The sequence below is a fragment of the Tachysurus fulvidraco genome, chromosome 4 (assembly GCF_022655615.1).
Source record: "Tachysurus fulvidraco isolate hzauxx_2018 chromosome 4, HZAU_PFXX_2.0, whole genome shotgun sequence".
Taxonomy (NCBI): domain Eukaryota; kingdom Metazoa; phylum Chordata; class Actinopteri; order Siluriformes; family Bagridae; genus Tachysurus; species Tachysurus fulvidraco.
The window spans coordinates 17,187,465-17,208,369 of NC_062521.1; the positions used below are offsets into that span (position 1 = coordinate 17,187,465).

Below are 20,905 nucleotides of genomic sequence, written 5' to 3' on the forward strand. Positions count from 1 at the left end.
CTAAAGTTGGGGATATGAGCGTGATAATCTGGTATCCACATACTTTTGGCCATATTGTTTTAATCTGTTCCAAGCCTTAACCTCAGCAAACAAAATAATTTTTTTAGAATATTTTAAGGAAACAGTGGAAGTTTTCCTCATCCCTACAAGGTCAAAACTGTCAGATATTTATTTCTGTACATTTGGCTTCCACCAAAATATAGAAATATGCCCACACACATACACCCACAAAATAGTGTTTCTAGTAAGAAGTAGCATGGGAGACTGGCTGTAACAGCACAGACCCCATCCCTGTTTTCTCACTCAGCTAGTGAAACTTTAATGAGTCAAATATACAGCAACAACCAAAACAAATAGCCATAGTGAAGAGTCTAATTTAAGCAATTTATCTCCTCCCACCTTAGGGTTATTCTGAGTTCAGAGAAAAAGGAGGCTATAAACTGAGAAGAATGAAGACATCGAGTAAACAAAAATGAAAAATCTGAATAATAAACCGTTTAACCTTGTTAAACATTTGTTTGTAAAAGTTAAATAAACAGTTACAATATATTTATGAATGATAATGAGGGTGACAGTGTCAATAAAAGCAATGTGTGATCCTGTTTTGTTTGTATGGTCTACGTTTGAACTGTGAGTGCTCTGGTATTTTCTAACTAAATAATGTGAACGTACGCAGAAATTTAAACAGCACCAAAGAAAACTGTTATTCGTATGTGATTTCATAAATAAAGGTAGACACTACAGTTATATGGAATGTAAACTTTTTCATGAGTTGCATACTTAGTGCTGCTAGAAACTGCTGCCTTGCTGGGAGAATAATATCACAGCCATTCTCCCTGCTCCAGCCGGCCAAGTGTTGTTCCTTTGGCCAGCTTTGATGTACAGTCTCTGTCCTGGACCCTGCAGGTCTGTCCTGCAGCTGGAGAGAGCTCCGCCTTCATTATGTGTGCACTCTCTGGCTCAGCCAAGTGCCGTTTTTCATCCTTCCCACGCTACACCAATATTCTCCACAAGAACTTCTGCGAACCTGTCAGAGCAAAGCTCATAATGTGCACAATGTTAGAACATAATATAAAAGTGTGAGTAATTGTCCTGTGGAGATCACTATAAAACTGTAAGTAGACACACTTTAAGTGTAATTAGCCTGTATTCACGTAAACCTAGACACTCTCTTTATAATCATGCATTAAAGTATTTATGTGCTTCTATAAAGGAGCATTGAGACATATTGTAGCCTTATTCTGAGTTGCTGTAATAACAGATAAATAATGCTGTGGCTCTGTGTGCTTTGAAGCAAGGTTGTACTTATTCTGGCCTCTAACCTCCGGTTCTACACAGCTGGACCGAAGCTGGCTGACCCACTCGTCACCCTGCTCATTCATTCAGCTCCCCATGCTCAGGTTTCTGATGGGTGTTTTACCAGCAGCTTCACAGGAATGGTGTTTAGGTAAATGGACACATAAAGTGGAGTGCTGGTTGCTTAACAAGGGCTTGGTGAGGGACTGTGCTGCCTATTAAAGCACGTGTGTGTCCAGGCAGCAAAGGCTGTCACAGGGCCACATAACAGAATAGCAGCAGGGTAGAAAAATCCTTTCCAGATGCAGCAGGTGTGGAAAGGCTTAGACGATCCCTGTGGGCCTGTGAGAGGGAGGTGTTGAACTGCAGGAAGGTCACAGGCTCTGCAGGGTCACCTGTTTGAGGCCCAGGACTAATAAAGCAGACAGCCAGAAAGGGTCAAATGCAGTAGTAGGAAACATGTTGCAGATTTTTGGCTAGATGGCTAATGTTTCATTGCTGTTCCTGCTTTTATAGAAAATAGTTTCTTGTCATCGGTGATCACTGACCAGTGTAATAATGCAGCTTGTTGTAGAGTAAAAACAAAAAGTAAAGTTGTTAAACCTTCTAGAAAATCCCATTGAATCTTCTGTGGCAGAAAACACAAAGGAACAGCTTGACAAAGCCCACCCACTGGAGACTCCTTCAACAGTTGGTAAATAAACATCTGCTTACAGAAACCTTCACAATACCATTAAATATACCTTTCATTGTTAAAGGACAATATTTTAGTATTAAAAGGATCTGTGAATTCAAGTCCACCTGTGATTTGAATTACATCTGGCACTCCTGTCAGAGTTGCTGTCAACACCTCCAGCCCAATCATAATCAAGAATTCATTATTCTGTTGTATGATGTACATTGTAGTACAATAAAAACACAATAATATTAATAATATTTATATGGTCAGATATACAGTATTTATGCTGCTTATTTCTACAACGCAGAAGAAGAGACTAGAAAGACATGCCCATATATATACAATATATGGATAGACGTATGTGGACATTTCTCCTGGTTATTGAGTCCAGGTGTTTTAGCCATACCCAACAGGTGCATAAAAGCACATAACCGTGCAATCTACGTAGACAAACCCTGGCAGTAGAATGGCCATACTGAAATTTTTAGTGACTCTAGACATGCCACTGTTATAGGATGCCACCTTTGCAGTAGACCAACTCACTGAGTGGGACTGCCAAGTGCTGAAGCATGAAGCACATAAAAACGGCTTTCCTCTATCGTATCAATCACCACATCATTCCAAACTGCATGGACTGTGCTTTCAGAGTCTCGTGAAATGGTTTTTTCCATGGCCAAGCATCGGCTGGAGTGGAAACATGTTCTCTGGAGCAATGAATCATGCGTCACTATCTGGCAGTCTGATGGAAAAATCTGGCTTTTGCCAGAAGAATGCTACCTACCAGAATGCACAGTGCCATCATTAAATATTGTGGAGGAGGCATACTGGTCTGGAGATATTTCTCATGGTTTGGGCTTGGCCCTTAGTCCCACTGAAGGTTAATGATAATGCTGAAACATAAAATGTCATTTAAGAAAATTCAGTTTTCCTTTCATATTCTAGCATGTTTGTACCTCTGTGCACAAAGCGAGGTCCATAAAGACAGGATTTGATGAATTTCATGTGGGGGAACTCCAGTTGTCTGACCTCATCCCTATTGTAAACTATGAACTGGAAAGTTGCTTTTGAGTCCTGCCTTCTTGTCTAACATATGCACCTGACCTCACAAATTCACTTTTGACTAAATGGGCACAAATTCCCACTGACAGAATCTTGTAAAGCACCATCTATGAGAGATAATGGTTATAGCCTCAAAGGGGTGGCTATTAACTACATATTAATGCATTTATAATGGGACTTACAGCAAAACCATTAAGTGAAAGGGTCAGGGTTCCACATACTTTTGGCCATATAGTGGATGTATTGGTGAATCTGAAGGACTGTGGATATTCTGCTACAACCTGGTCTGGGTGCTGCAGATATACAGGAGTGATTAACAGAAACTGCTGAGGGATCGACCAGAAAGTGAATTATTTGGGAAAGGCTGCTGAAGTAAGTGATGTTCAGACTAATCAAATAATTAATTGTGACAACTCAGCGCTTTTCTATCAGGCTGCCTCTGTGCTCTGATATGTTAGTTGAGAGAGACAACAACGGCGGTTGGTTTCTTTCTACCTGCCTGAACTAGCAAAAGTAATATATAGAGCCTGTAGTACCCTCAAAGAACAACGTTATTATCACGCCTGTGTAGTGCAATGCCCGTGTTCTGTCCTCACCACTGTGCTAAAATGATGGCTTAAATGGAGATACATCTGCTGCTTTTGATGCCAAACAGAGCTCTATCTAAACAAGATTCATAGGCATGCATGTATAAGGTGTTGGCCTTTAGTGTCATTCAGTAATTGAGTTTTAATCCTAAAATAAATAAATCTGTGAGTTCTTTATACTCTCTTCTGTAACATTATTTATTTATATTTGGAATAGAGACGTAAAACCTCAATATCTCTCGAAGGTATAAGGAAGACTTGCGTCAAGGCTGTTCTCTTCCAGGTAATAAATTTAACTACCTCTGGCTGTTTGAGTCATGGAATTGAGTCACTGTCTTGAAATGGAGACAAAGCCTTTAAATGTACTTATCTTTTATTTAAAAAAAAAAACACTTATCTTCTACTGTACTAACTGTATTTAGTCAGTATAATACATTTTATTACCTAAATGTGCTTCGATAGATTCAGTTAGCCCCTTATTTTCCTCGAAACATCCTATTACTTTTAAAGCCTAGGTTATTGATCGTTGGCATAGATAAGAATATATTTAAAAATTAATAGGCATAGTTCATGGCCCCTCGAGATGGGCTACTCTGTGGCACCTTGTGCACTGAATCAGAAATGTCACTTATCATAATCACATTATCTTGCTTTAAAGTCAGCAGTTAGCTGGCTTATTGTGTTTGTATACAGAGTTTAAGACTAAAAACAATCATATGTTATGAAAAAAAAAGTCTTGGCTCTGGAATGTCACAAGACATTAATGACATCTGGTGCTTAACCTGTTAGTCCTTTATTAAAGACCACACGTGCCTAATTCAAGGTCAACAGGCCAAATACATCCTAAAACAAATACGTTTCATTTGGCCTGTGCAAACTCTCTAAAAGTAATACTAAAGAGTACTTATAAAAGCAAAATTTTTATTATATTATGGCAGTTTATACTTAATATCAGTGATTATCTAAAGCACTTACCCTTTAATGAATCACACAGCGCTTATATTCAGTATTACATCACACTTACATGGGTGATATTGCTTAATATTTTTGTTGCATATTTTTTACCATTATATATTTTTGATTATTTAGGAAACTATAAATAATTATAGATATAAATATTGCCCCTATTATGGGTCACACTTCTATTCGTTGTTACTAGTCAAGCAGTTGGCCTAAAAAAACTACTCAATTAGTCATCTTTTTCCACAGTTAAAACAAACACGAGTAAGTGCAGTACACTTCATACACAGAGACAAGCTTTGTTTATGGCCCATCAAAGGCTCATGAAAATATTGAATTTGAGTTCCGTATAGCAAATACAGTTATGGACTCTGGATTAATGACTGTGTAAATAATTAATCATCTAGATGTGAGTCACTAACTTCATTGCCTGTTTTTTGTAGCATCTTACTGTGACTCTCGATTACAGAACAGCTCTATTTTCCGATTATTACGAGCACTGATTGCCATCTTTCTACACGTTTTGCACAACCTCCAGTGAGTTATTGGAATCTCTTTCAATGGTGAATTCATAGTTGTGGTATTGTTACCTGAGAATGGGTGAATTGATAACCTATAAGCCTACTAGTACTTTAAGGCATGTAGCGTTTAGTTTTAATTGAACCTTGGTATGTGAACACTTGTCAATGTGGTTTGTTTGCGCAGGTGTGAACGCAGTAATTGCATTTGGGTCCAGATAAAGTGGTAAAGTGATTCAACACTATTTGGACCTAGTTGTTTATTTACATATTTTGTCATTTAAGTATTTGTTTATCACTATCTGGGATTAGTCTGTTTACTGTTTCCATTTATGTATAGCTGGATAATGAATAAATAGCATTTACATACAGTAGTTCATTTTCACTTGTACAGACTATATCTATACTATATATACCTTGTTTTTTTCTGATTTTGGTTTGTCATTCTGTGTGTGTGTGTGTGTGTGTGTGTGTGTGTGTGTGTGTGTGTGTGTGTGTGTGTGTGTGTGTGTGTGTATGTGTATGTGTATACAGTATGTGAGTGTGTGTGTGTGTGTGTGTGTGTGTGTGTGTGTGTGTGTGTGTGTGTGTGTGTGTGTGTGTGTGTTGTCCAGGGCTTTAGCTGTCTCTAAGAACCAGAGCTGAGCTAATGGGTGGTGCAAAACACATTCTTTCCTCATCTTTATAATATCCATAAGTGAATCTAATTTTCCAAAGGGTTTATGTAAACTGAGGGAAACTTTGTTCCAAAAAAGTGGCTGATTGATGCATTAATATGAGCAGTCTGCCAGGGTTACAGCATTTTATGTGCCAACACAGTGCATGGGTTGGGCCAATGATATCTGTATTTTATAGTAAAGCCCCGTGACTTTGAACTGGTCTGTTTTTGAACTGGTGTAAGATGCAAGTTCATTAAAGTCCCTGTCAGCTTTTATTTATGTCTTGTATGTGTATTCTTCAGCACACACTGTCCCTGTATTATTGATTATTTATTCACACACATGCTCACATGGTTGATTTGCTGCAGTTGAGCTGTGTTACTGCTTGTCATGTCTCATTGTAGTGGATTATGCAGTTACAGCATATTATTGCTTAATTATTTTTTTAGGTGTCATATCACCCTGATCCTCAATGCCTTAAGTGCTTTCTTCCTCTTTTTCTTTCTCTCTCTCTCTCTCTCTCTCTCTCTCTCTCTCTCTCTCTCTCTCTCTCTCTCTCTCTGTAAAATGGTGTGAAAGAAAAGCATGTTTAAGAAGCTTTACGCCATTGATTTTGGACATTTAAATCTTTCTAGTGTTCCTTTAGATCTGAGATCTGCTGCTAACAATATTGAACATGATGAGCATCGAGATGTCATACATGCACTTATCTTATACATGTATATATAATCACATACATACTCTGCAGTGGATTGTATGTTGGCTTCCAGATCACCGTGAGAAAGTAAAGATTTGTGTGGGTTTGATTGTGTCCAGACGTCCAGACGCTTGTCTGAGGATGGATGGGACAGCACTGTGCTGCTCAGACATGAGCCTGCAGATATTCCATTACGTAGTTCATATGTCTCTCTGCTCAACAACAGCTCGTAGCCTTCATACAGTCAAACAAATCTGAGCTCTCTCAGTCCTGTGTGTACATAGTAGCTCACCATCTGACTGCTGCCTTCCCCAGCTCACTCAGTGCCATCACTTAACGGCAGAGCTTGACAAGTCTAAATTATATATGCTTAAGAGAATAAGGCTTTATTTCATTCTGTGTAAAATTAACTGACAGAGATCAGTAGGAGAAATAAAATGCTAAATACTTTTACATGCTGGATCAGGTGATATTTTAGCAACTGTGGAATCTGTTCAAGCCAAAAATGATTCATCTGATGAATGAGTGGCAGTCTACTACAGTCCCATTAGATAGCTTAATGTTTGACATTTTCTCATCCATGTGTTATCATGTGTATTGTACTCTCTTTTTTATGATTGTGTTGTATTATTTTTTTTAGAAAAAACAAAATGTACTTCTTCAGTGCACATTCACTATCGCTATATTTTGGCAGCTTAAAGGGTTTAATGGCGAGAGCTTTTGTTTGATGACTGTAGTTCAGAGACTACTGAAAAAAATCATCTCAGATGTGTCTATTTAAGGACAATCTGATAACATTGAAGATGTGATCAGGAAATATGCATAACGTAAATAGAAAGCACAAAAATTGACTAAAGCATCTGCACCAATTTTCCCCACATAAATATTGACATTATTTTTTGGACTTAAGTCGCTAACTCTGAGTGCAGTTCTGTATGAATATATACAGTATAACTGTATTTTTCACAGAATACTGATTACAGTTTTTTATTTGTTTAATTGAGTAACAAAGTCATTGCCATTTCACATTTTGTGTATAAATGCATCTTAGCATATCAGTTGAATTCATCACTAAAATGCACTGCAGAATAAACCGTTTTATTTTATAAATCTACACTGTTTGGAACAAGATTTCTGCCAGAGCAGCGATAAACTACAGCGACAAAATACATAACGCACAACACTTGGAGTCATGGCTGTAGGTACTGTAACACTCAACCTGCTAAACATTACAGTTACCATACAAAAAAATAAAAGTTTGAATAGTAATAATAAACGTTTAAACGGGTAAAAGTCGGCGTGTGACTGCGTAACTGCATAAAATAGCCATGAGTTTATGGATTTGTGGTATGATATTCTTGCTCACAGTGTGCTCACTGTGGCCCTTTTCAATGTTTTGACTTACTTCACTATACTATTTATTTAGATAACTGATACGATTTGGCACACAGTTTAACAACTCCTATGCATTTGGGTTTGAACTGTATACACACACACACACACACACACACACACACACACACACACACACACACACACACACACACACACACACACACACACACACACACAGAAAAGCAGCCACAATGTATATAAATAAAACAAGCTTATAATAATGATCAATTAAGCTAGGAAAGTAAATAATAATGATTGATTAAGCTAGGAAAGTAAATAAGCAATATATATTAAACAATAAATATAAAAAATATTAAAGATAAAGATATTAAACAGATAAATAAAAAAGAAAAATGTAAAAGATGGTGATCAAGTACTTTAGGGAATTTAGTCTACATCACATATCTGAGCAGGGTTGATGACAGTTAGTGTAAAATGAACTTTGCTTCCTCCTCTTGTTACTGTTACTTTCTCTCAACAGCCTTCAGTGTAAAGTCGGTAATCGTTACAGTTTTCATTCTGACACATTTTCATGGTCAGTCCTGTTTGGAAATTCATGAAAGACCATTGCACAGCTTTTTTACATAAACCTAACAAGGCACTCAGGTCGGTCTGTGCCTCTTTGCACTGAATAATTAGACATTTTGATGTAATTTTCCTTAAATGATATAAAGAGATAAAACATTGTAGATAAAAATGTTTGGTGTGGTGAGCTCATTGTTTTTCCTTGTTGATTTTCTACGCATTTTATGACTGAGTTGTCAGTTTGTCTTTAAATTTGTGTGCAGCAGTGGAGTGTGATGTGAAATGTTATGCAGAAACTATGTAATAAGGGAGAACTTCAGTGAGTTTTCTGGGAATGGAGAGAGCTTTGGTTACTGAGTAACATGTGTCAAGGAGCAACATCTGTGTGTGAGGGATCATGAAAAATGATGTCAACCAAGTATAATCTAATGTTGATGTTTTTCTTCTTCTTTTCCATGTTTCCTCTGCCTGCTCCTGTTATGACTCTCATCAATGCCTCAACCTGCAGGTAAGTACAATGATGTGTTTTATTCATAGTGACTTATATAGTCCCAGTCTGCAAATTAATGTTTGCACCTTATCAATAAACTGAAATAATGTCCTGGGTTACAGAACTACTGCTGCATGGTCAGGATATTGTGACTGATTGATGAGAAGTAGTGTTTTCCCAGGATATTCTAGTTTATGTAGAATTAGGATCTTTTTTACTAATGGAACAGGGGATCAAGTATGATCACACTGATTGTGATTATAATGGCATTAGTTAATTAAATACAGATGTGAAAACTGGAAAGCAAGTGGTGTGTGTGTGTGTGTGTGTGTGTGTGTGTGTGTGTGTGTGTGTGTGTGTGTGTGTGTGTGTGTGTGTGTGTGTGTGTGTGTGTGTGTGTGTGTGTGTGTCTTTGAATGTGTGCACACGTGTGTGTTTGATATCTATATAGGTTTATGTACATCCATATGTTTCAGATTGTGTGTGTGTGTGTGTGTGTGTGTGTGTGTGTGTGTGTGTGTGTGTGTGTGTGTGTGTGTGTGTGTGTGTGTGTGTGTGTGTGTGTGTGTCAGGCCCCACACTCAGCTAATGGATGGAAAATATATCAGCACACTCTGCACAAGTAAAAAAACTCTCAGAAGTTCCAGCTTTGAGCCTTTTTTCCACTTGCTTTCTTTGGCTTCAGTCACTGTTAAAAGACAGCTACAGTATGGTTAAAGCTTACTTTAGCCAATGAAGTGTTGTGTTAACTGATATGAGAGCACTTTTTTATTAACAGTGATGGGGAGAAAATTACAGATCTGCAAATTGCTTGTTTAATCACGCCTATGGTTACTTTAATTCAGTACATGCACGCATACTGTGAATAATTTGGAATAAGGACAAAATGATTTCAAACCTTTCTGACTTCATTCACAAGATTTTCTACTGGTCCTGAGAATTTTAATGTTTGAATGATGATTTCCTGCTATATCAATCACAATGCAGATTATAATTACAAATGAATGCTTTGATGAAATGGGTCTGGGTAAATGTGCAGATGAATAGGTATATTAACTGGGATTGAAAGTACTGAAAATACCATCAGGAGTTGCTGACAATTCCATCTATCATGATGGCTCTTGAATGATTTAAATGAATCTCAGAAAACCTGGTGTCAGGTGCCTTCAAAACACACTATATGGCCAAAGGTATGTGGGCACTTAACCATCACAGACATTTTGCAACACCATAGACTTTAGTTTGTTCCCCCTTTGCTGTAGGAATAATTCCCAATCTTCTGGGAATGCTATCCATTAGGTTCTTCAGCTTGGCTGTGGTGATTTATCTTTTCAGCCCGGAAGAGTGAGGTCAGGCACTGATGTCTGGCGACGAGGTTCAGGGTACATACAACATTCCTGTTTATCCCAGTTCGGTGAGGTTGGGGTCATGGCTCTTAGTTTCAGTGAAGGGAAATTGTCATGTTACAGCATATACAAATACATTCTATACAATCTTGTACACCCAGCTTTATGACAACACTATGGTGCCTGTGTAGTTTTGGCTGTATTGTGCTGCGTCTTGTAATATTTATGTATAAAAAACTATCAGCCTCTATTGAATGTTGACATTGGAGAAGGGAAACAACATCTTTCTATGATGCAACTTAGCCCACCGTGACCATGCTAGGCCTCATTCTATGGGATGTCTTTGCTTAAAACATGAAAGGGGTTTAAATTCATACACTTTAAGAATGTGTTGTTTATCAGAGCAACATTATATAGCCAAAAGTACAGTATGGTGACACCAGACCATCACAGCCATGTATATGGGCCATAATGTATATGGGCCTTCCCCGAGCTGTTGAGAGAGTTGAAATGGGAGAGAATTATATAGAAACAGGGAAAAGATAGAGAAGATAGAAATATAGTACTGGTAATTCTTTACAAGAAAAGATCTGCTCTCAGCAGTTTTTATCATCCTCTTTAAGTGGTAAGCCCCCTTTTCTCCAGCTGGTTATTTATACACCTGGGCATGAAGTAAAATTTGCCAGAAGTGGGGCATTTCCAGGCCATGTCTCTAGAGAGCAATAAAGTTATGGCCCATACATGGCTCTGACAGAACAGACTTTCAGCTTGTTATAGCTAGCATTGCACAGTGCTGCTCTGCAGGACATCATTTGAGCACGAGCCACTTCCATCATAGCTAATTGGCTTAGCAGATGCCTGCTGATCAGCCTGAATCAGAAAACTCAGTGTCAGTGAGACTGTAGTTATAATCTCTTTAGGCCAAGATCCTGTTGTGTTTAGTCTCACTGAACGAATTGAACGGCTTTTTAGAAGCTTTTTACATTATGTTAAGTTAATGATGGTGCAATTTTGAAATATAGAGAAACCTGAAGACGTTTTTGCCATTTAAGCAGGGGTATCAATCCTTCAATATAGGATGGTTGACAACTCACACACGCATTTTAACCTCACTTTTAATGACTCAAAGTTAATGATAGGATTGCCAGTTTACAAATACTTCACATTAATTGGAATTAAAATCTTATACATTTCCACAAAAGGAAGTGTAAATGCAGTCAGTGTGACCTTGAAAAGGTAGAGAGAGGGAAAGGGGGATTATGGAGTGTATAATATTCATACATAAGAAATACATGTGAAATACTTGTTTCTTCACACAAAAGCTGAGAAAAAGGAGAAAAATGTCACCTCTTTTAAAGCCCCAAATTCTTTTGTGTGGGTTATTTTTACAAAATGTAAAGCCAGGTTCATGATTACTATTTTGAAAACAGTTGTTCATACAAGGTACAGTTTATGTATTTATCTTAGAAACTCTCAACAGCTTATTACAGGGTTACTTAAAACAAATCACTAGATAGGTCGAGCTTATAAATTGATAAATAGATTATAAGTCAAGCTTGTTAAGTTCATGACTTAATTTTGTTTGAGGCTATACTGCTGTACTGCTCCAACAAAATATTTGGCCACAAGCAGGAGTTGCTTTTATGACTAAAAACGTACATATATGGGCATATATCAGGAAGTAATTTAACTTTAGCATCGAAGGGCATTGGAGTGAGGAGCCTGTGGGTGAAGGAGGTATATGTTTACTCGCTCTCTGTTTCATGTCTGCATAGTATACAGTACAAATAAAAGCCAGCCTTTCCCTGTCCCCTGAGGGAAATGATGCATTTAGCTCATCACAAATGGAGACCAAACATTACAAGCACCTGTTGTTATGAGGACATGGTCAGACTGAGTGGATGTGGCAGTTTCATATTCATATTGCTAAATGTTTTTGAGTTCCTGATTTATTCTGGTTGTATTTCCTTCTCCCTTCTCCCTTCTCTCTTCTCTCTTGCCTTTTCTATATTCACTAGTTTACTATTTCCTTTTACTATAATATTCATCTCTCAAATTACTATTTCTTTACTATTCGCCATCCTGCCACTGTATTGCAATAAAATGTGAATATTCTTAAAAAACTATTGGACTCATTTTACTTTTATTACTAGGGAACATCAAATGAAACACATAACATACAAACAAAATGATCAGTATTTGTTTTGAAGTAGTCATTTTCTTCTATGTGAGAAGAACATCTAAGAAGAATATGCACAATATGCAATTAGAAGTCTTATAGAGGTATATTTTATTTGTAATGATTATATTATTGAATAATCTGAACCAAATATAAGCCTCTGTTGTTTTCTTCCTTGGTGTTGAAGGTACATAAACGGACAGGAAAGCAGCCAGTCATCACTCACTTATGGCTCTTCTACTGTAGGTACTTGAGGTCCCAAGATACCATAAGTGGTTAGTGTTTCTCTGATTTTTGTGTGTGAGTTGCCATGGTTCACAACTCCCCAGTGGGGCACTGTGCACTAAAGCTGAGCAAGTGTAGCAGGCGCAAACTTACCATCAGCATTGACCTGTAATCTCTTATAATATATGGACTTTCCATTGCAGAATTAGTCCTGTGGGCTAAACGTCATGATAGCTTATAGCTATTTTAACTGTTTAAGTGTTTGTGTGTGTAAGATTGATAGCAGCATAGTGCATAGCATAGAAGGATGTAATGATGTTAAACAGACTTAAGAGTCTAGTTTACTATGATACCAGTGTCAATACTGTTGCGGTGAGCCAGGGTGAAGGTAATTGCCACAACATGGTTAATATTGATCTAAATCAGGACTTAATCAGCTGGAGGACTGATTTCTCTGGATAAGACTGTGCATGTCTTTGAGTATGTTTGCCATCAAAAGAAACAAAATGAAGAAAATGTGTTTGATCAAGAACCTGCCATCAAATCTCCATTCCGCAGATACACCAATCAGACGTTATATTGAAACCATCTGCCTAATATTGTGCAGGTCCCTCTTGGGACATCAAAACAGTTTAGACCTCTCTGGACATGGACTTCATGCGACCTTTGAAGCTGTGCTGTATCTATTATTCTATAATTTGGGAGGTGGGGTCTAGGATGCCCAATAGATGCACCGTAAGTTGTGGTGCACATGCACTTAAGCATCCACATGATTTGAAAGAAAATGTGATTTATCAGATCGGGTGACCGCTGTCTGTCGCTCCCTGACACTTTTCTATTATAGCCAGCATCAAATATTTTTTTTCTATTAAAGAAAGCATCAGCATTCTTATGTTTGCCCATTTTTCCTGCTTCCATCTTATTTACTTCAGCTGTCAGTGGTTTTAATGTTATTGGCTGATCAGTGTAAATGCTTATAATTATAAGAGTCACATCCAAAAATACCCCACAGTCGACCTACAGATGTTCCTCACACTTTAAAATGAGATCAGGTCAAAAAAACAAAATCATGTTTGCCAATGACTCCAATCTGTTTTTGTTCTGTAGAACAATGAGATTGCTTGTTATAATGAACAGGTTTTTTTATTGCCTGAATTTTGTTTAGTTTTCAACTGGTATTACAAGTGGTTGCCATTTCTCTCTCACTCTCTATTTTACTTGCTGTGCGTTTTTTTCCTGTACTTTTTCCTTTACTTTGATACCATATTTCATATACTGCATCACAGAAAGAGCACCACAAACAACAAAGAAAGTCTTCTGACTTAACCCCTGAGACCAGATGTACATTCCTCCTTTCAGTCAGAAATTGTTTTGATTTACCATGCTGAAATATGCTTGCAGTTTTATAAAATTTTGAATATGATCATTCTTGTGGATACGGTGAGAGACAAACGGTTCTGGCAGCAGGAGAGACTATCAATTTTCCCCTTTAAATTTATATGGCAGTTTGACGATTGAAGAGAAGGTTAACACTGGTTCCCTAGTTTATCCATCCTACTTTTGAAATGAGAAGCTGTAATGTGTAATATTTAAAGAGGATGTCCATAATCCTATAGTTAATGGCAAGGAAAACAGAAATGAATGGTAGTTAGTTAGTAATGGCTTTGTTAATGTGCATCTTCCCCCAACTATTTTTTCTTATTATCTGGTCACATGCCAATTCTTACCAGCGATTACTTGTCCGCTATCATACAGCAGCTATCCAAAGGTGGTTTGGGGCCAACACCTGCTTCTGCTGAGACATGTAAAGCCAGCCAATTGCACATTTTATAAATGCTGCACATGCTGCACCAAATGGTAGTATAACACACTTGGAGGAAAGCGTAGATGATTGCTTAGTGATGCTGTGATTGACAGGGGAGGGAAAACAGCCAGTTTGGCTCTCCAGCGTCCCGGTCATGGATTGGAATTGGATTCCTGAACTCCTGTTCACAGGGTGAAAGTTTTTCTGTTGCCCTCATTGGGAGCATGGTGCATCTTTTAATTGAAGTCAGACTGCTATACTTTTATCCACAGTATATCTATAAGTTCTTTTCAGCTTTAAAGAGACAATATATCTCTTCAAAAAAAAAAAGAAAGAAAGCAGAAGATGTGACAGGATTGAATCCTGTCACATCTTCTGCTTTCTTTCTTTCTTTCTTTTTAGCCCCCAAGTTTATCCCACACCATGCTTTCTTACAGCACTAAGCAACACTTGCCTCTTCAAGAAAGTATAAGCAGTTTATGGCCACAAATAAATCATAACTATTCTTATTCTTCAGCATTTTTTTAAAAGTTGGATTTAAGGTATACAGACATTTATTTGTTTATTTCTTTTGTGCTTACTGATATCCAAATGACCTGAAAGTGTTGACCTGAGCCATGTTTTTGAATGTGGTAAGAAAAGACTTGAAAGAGAAGTAAACACACACACACACACACACACACACACACACACACACACACACACACACACACACACACACACACACACACACACACACACGAACACACCATTTTTAAAGAGGCACTTGAATACTGTGTTACCCTCCCACACTAGGCTCAATGCTTTATCCGTCAACACAATTTTCATATCTAGTCAACAATAGCTCTGGTCTAAGTAACATGGTGCTAAAAAGAAGGTTATATTTTTAGTCTAAACTACTAAATTAGTGCAATCATTCCTTTTGTGTTTTCTCCATATTGAGCACTGATCATAGTACATAGTCGTTTCAAAGTAGAACAGTTTTCAGCATTTAAATTTAAAAGTTGAAATCCTGTCTTTTTTGGCAAATATAAAATATAGACACTATACAGTACATACGAATACAATAGCACTTCGGCATCATTTGGTTCTGTGCACAAACTAGAAACTTCCCCTTCATTGTTCTTCCCCTTTCCAAATATAGTCTGCATGGGGTCATGAAGATGGAGATGGCAGTACAGACCCTCTGTTCACGGTTGATGAATGACTCTACTGCTATTTTGGGGGCTGAGAAAGGATTGCCTGTGTGGAGATCAGCAAATAAACGAACCAGTCAGCACTACTGGGACATATATTTTTACAGTCCAACCAATAAAATGAAACTAGAAATATGGAGAGACCTTTCCGCATTGCACGAAAATAAAGAGATGCCGTATTTTCTTATCATCCACCCCCAAGCAATGTTTCATTATTTCCCCAGTAAGAGACGGAGAAATCTGGTCTACAGCGAGCATCCTACTGTCTACATGCTGGGATTCTCCCACACTTTCCATGCTAATTACATTTCATATCCAATTTGTAATATAGCCATAATTAGGCTTCATGCTGTTTGCTACCTTACATTATTTTATGGTGTTTGTGCTCCAGATTAGCATGAAGTGGATTTAATTAATTTCAGGAATTAAAAATGTGTAGTATGGAAACATTTAGAATACTTCAGAATGTGCTAAAGCAAAGTCATTCAGTTATGAACTCTCGCAGGGATCGTTTGTGTCCAGCTGATCCTACGGTAAGTAGGTGTTAATGGGACCCTGGAGAGATTACTACAGCTATGCACAGAAAGACAGACACTTCCACTTATATGGTTACAGAAGGAGTTTGGTGTTTAGGATGAAGGAGAATGTATTTTCCTGTGGTTTGTCTACAGACAGATTAGCTTTAGATGTATTAGGCTTGTAGAGTTGTGGCAATGCTCATGTAATAAATTAACATTTACTCTCTGAGGGAGAAAGAGAAAGAGTCTGCATTTCATGTCATTTCTATCTGCAGCAAGTGCTCATAAACAATAACTTTTTACTTGCTAAATTGTCTCTTCAGCTCACTTTGTTCACTATGTTCATTTTATAGAGCATCCACTTGCCTAGACAATGCTGGGAACAACCGTTACATAACATTATGCATTACTTACTCAGTCTTTAATGCACGACTGAGCAGTTACATAACAGGTCACCTCTTTTTCTGTTGACCCTGTTTGTTTTTTTTTGTTGTTTTGTTTTGCTTTTACTTTCTCTGTCTTTCTCCCACTTATGCTCTCCTTATCAACTGAGACTGTGATTTGAGCAGACTATTTATTAGCAAAGAAGATAAGAATAATGATAATAAGTGGGGAATGCTTACAGGACAAGCATCTATTTGTTTGTTCTTTTTCTCTTTTCAAATTTTAACTGTTCAGTTTTGATGAGCATTTGCCTGCTGTACAGTAGCATCAGATTCCTGTTCTTGGATGACAGGAGCAGAGAATGATGAGGTATTCCTTTGTTTTAGCTCAACCACTTCAAGGTTTGACATGTTGCGCATTCTGAATTCTCTTCTGTTCAGCACTTTTGTAAAGAGTGGTTATTTGAGTTAAGCCTTCTGTCAGCACATCAGTCTGGCTATTCTCCTCAGACCTTACACATGAAAAAGACATTTCTCTCAGCCTATATTTTGTTCAGCCTCATACATAGTGTGTGTGTGTGTGTGTGTGTGTGTGTGTGTGTGTGTGTGTGTGTGTGTGTGTGTGTGTGTGTGTGTGTGTGTGTTGCGTGCGTGCGTGCGTGCGCGTGTGTGTGTGTTGCTCCTTGGCCAGCTACATGTGCCAGAAGGTATCTGACATAAGAAATATAAGATAAGATTGTAGCAAGTGGATGAGTAATATCCAGTTAGAGAGAAGAACCCAGTGCTGAGTGCAGGATAAACCACAAGCTAGCTTTCAGCACATCTTTAGACCAAAGAGTACTTAATGTAGGGGCACCTGCAACAGACCCTCAATACTTCTATCCTTTCCTTGAGAAAGGAGTGCATGAAAGCAAGCAGAAAAGGGACCAGCTTCTTATTGGCTAACCCACTTTCCTTCAAACCCCTGTTGGAACATTTTCATACCCTGAAGCATATTGAAAGTGCTTACATGTTAATGTGTTTGTGATATAGACAGATGGAGGGAACCGTAAGTTTCTCACTAGAGATTTCTGATTTGATACTTTTTGTAAATTAAATGGTCAGCATTTTTCACACAGCTCCATAACCTAGAAGTGTTTAAAATGCCCAGTGAAGGTTTGTGGACAGCTTGTGTGTGTGTGTGTGTGTGTGTTTTTTGTTTGTGCAAAAGTTATTTGGAGAGGAATGAGGTACACTCTGTAATGTAATTCCTTGCCTAGTTTTCCTATACTAACCTAGTCAAGCTGCTTTGGAGGGAATCTGATTGAAAGGTTTATTAGATGCGTCCAAACTGGACGATTTGAAATGCTGCTTGATATTCATTAGATTTCTAGATTTACCCAGTAACCCTGCATTGTTATTGCATAATATCACACTATTTTTGCACAGCAACTGTGAAAATTCATTCTGCTTGTCTTCCATATGAAGTAAGTTTACACTCCCTGTGCTTTAAGTGTCTAGGGTTATGTTTCTCACTGTGGAGCCCAGGGACCTCGAGGGAAGCAGAGCCAGGACATCCACAGATTTCTATTTTTGTCAGCGTGATAAACTTCACAACCATTGTCAAAGATGTTAAAGGTAATGATGAGCACAGGTTATACATTTTTCTTGTCTACTTGAATAAAGAGAAGCTCTTTAAAAAATCTAATAAAAGCCTGTGTGTGTGGCATTAAAGATCAGTTTTATAGAAAGCTTTCTTGCCTGTTGACATGTGGTAAGGCTTTACCTGTGCTTTAGAGTTCACAGCTACAACTCTGTGGTTGAGGCCTTTTTGTGTAGCGGTTTGTGACTGAAGTAATTCAGACAGTAAACAGCTGTTCAAACCTGATTTATCATGGAAAACAGAGCGTGTTGGAGTGGATTTAACAGCCTCTTAATAGGCTCTCTTTGGGTAAACCTTTATGTGAAGTGGTGTGAAGGCGAAAGGAGATTTACTATGCACATGCCCTAATTGCGCATGTAATAACATGCAGTTCTACACTACAATACTGCTCCATTAGTAGACTCAATTTCCTTTTGCAGCACATGCTGTTCACTAAACATGCTTGTAAGGCACTCCCACTCTCACACACACACTCTTTGAGCAGGAAAGCAATCTCTCCAGAACAGTAGGGGCAAGGTTATACACTTTTTTTTTAATTGGTTGATTTAGTGTTTTACATGTGTTGTGTGTCTGTGAGTATGTGCCAACGTACCTTTGGAGAGGGATAGAGTCTGACTACTGTAACCTTACATGGACAGCATCAATACAAGGATGACACATTATGTCCATCTGCTTTTCTTCAAATTATCATTAATGTCATAACAAGCCAACGGCCTAAGGGATGATAGTGAAAAGTGTTTATATAGTTGGAAGTGTGTGTATGCGTACATGTGTGTGTGTGTCTCTTTTTACTGTCAACCTGTGTTTCAAGTAAAAACAGTATTACTAGAAAAGTAGCATGAGAACTCTAGGCAGCAATATGAGACTTGTCAGACATAAATTCATCATGTGTTAGTGTAATTTTATTTAAATTTTATTAGTTTTTTTTTCCTGACATGGGGCACATATTATAATTGTGAAATTAAGAGAATTAAGGAAACAGCCTAGGGTGAAAATGACATTAAAACATTAAAAATGTGCAGTTTGTGTTTTCCGTGTCAGAGCAAGAACTCTCAAGTCTCCATGTAAAATGTGTTTATATTGAACTACCGTTAATGTCTTAATTCTCTCTGTATACATGTCACCATGTTTAACCTCTCTGTCTTTCTAAGAGATATTTATCTGAAAGTGATTTGGTCAGATGACAGTCCTCTCTCTCTGGGTCTGCTCTTGTCTATCTCTCTGTCTCTACCTATGCCAACTAGAGAGTGCTGTCTGACCTAACACAGCCAGCCATGACGGTGTCACACTGTCGGAGCTCTCACTGTGTGTTTGTACGTGTGTGTGCGCACGTGTGTGTGTGTGTGTGTGGACATTAAGCTTGCAGACTGCATAATTGCCAGGAAAATTGAGTTAGGTATTGCCTGGTGTGGCTGTCAAAGTATTACTTTCTGGGGTGAGTGAGTTTACTGCCTTTATAAAGGATAAAATTCCCATCTGTCTGGGAGAGAGAATGTTTGTTTTTAATTCACCGCATTTCATTCCATATTTCTTTCAAATTAGCCACTAGCGCTGATCAGGTTTTATTAAATATTTTATGAAAAGGACTGAGTAATAAAAATAAAGAGTGGAGGAATTTAAACTACATCTTGTCTTTTAGATATCCTTGGCAATGATCAAACCTTTCCTTCACCCATTTACTCATTCCTCTTATCTATTTACGTCATGAGTTAGAGTTGTTCCCTGTTGAGATAGTCATTGTTTTTCTGTGGAATCCAGTGAACGGTGGAGTGCAGATGAAAGTTTTAAAAAATGTTTATTTTTAATTACATGTACGATATTCTCTCTTTTTTATTTTTTACCTCTGGGTGTTAAAGCCTTATTGACTGTACAGTATCTGCTAATTAGCCATTCACTTTCATAAAGTGGAAGTTAAACGTTCTTTGTCACTCAATTTTAAGCTTTCTCAGACAAAGTGGTCTTAAATGTGTTTTTTTGCACTGGGACCTAGAGCAATATGACAATAAGCCGTGTAATCACTTCAGTGATGGAAGCATTAGATAATATACTATGGTGAACTGGATTGGTCTGATGCGATGGGAATCCAATAGTGAATTAGGAGGATAAGATGCGAGGATAGTGGCTGGGTGAAGTCCCATTGTCTCTCATTAAACAGCAGAGTGTGCCCCACTGCAGACACTCTGCTTTCTAGTAGACCTTCAGTAGGCCCTCAGACAGGGTAAAGTATTCTGTAAAACAACTATACATTGATTGATTTTGTCCCAGCAGCCTTGTCTGCTCCTCGAAAAGAGACAGTGAGTCAGGGACAGACAGAGAGAGTCTAGCAGCGAGTGTGATATACAGTACGTGTTTAAAGTAAAATGCAGCGTTTGCACCATCCCAGAGGAACCCAACTCCTCCCAAGAGCATAACTAACACCAACATGGAGACAAAGCACTTACCGAGTAAGCTAAGAATGCCATCCAACACTGTATCTTTTTTACTGTCCTCTTTCTTGAACACACATCGGGGATGTGGTTACCTAGTGGCTAAGGTGTTTGACTGCCAGTTGGAAGGTTGTGAGTTTGAATCCCAAGTTTACCAAGCTGTCTCTCCTGGGCCCCTGAGCAAAACCTCAATTGCTCAGATATATAAATGACATAGATGTAAGTCACTCAGGCAAATGCCATAAAAGTCTCTAAAGTCACACATTCACACATTCACACATAAGCAATATATATATTTCTCAGGAAGCTGCTAAGGAGGGA

General features: G+C 38.0%; 1 protein-coding gene across 4 annotated transcripts in view; it reads left to right on the forward strand.

The window, feature by feature from the left end:
* The window catches only part of kcnq5a (potassium voltage-gated channel, KQT-like subfamily, member 5a), a 96,309-nt gene that overhangs the window by 39,146 nt on the left and 36,258 nt on the right, over positions 1-20,905 (forward strand). Inside the window, exon 2 of one of the 4 annotated variants that reach the window (XM_047812457.1) lies at positions 18,010-18,133. The exons of the other annotated variants lie outside the window; for them this stretch is intronic. The gene's annotated coding sequence lies outside the window, so the exon portion shown is untranslated. The remainder of the gene's footprint in view (positions 1-18,009; positions 18,134-20,905) is intronic. 4 annotated transcript variants of the gene reach the window in all.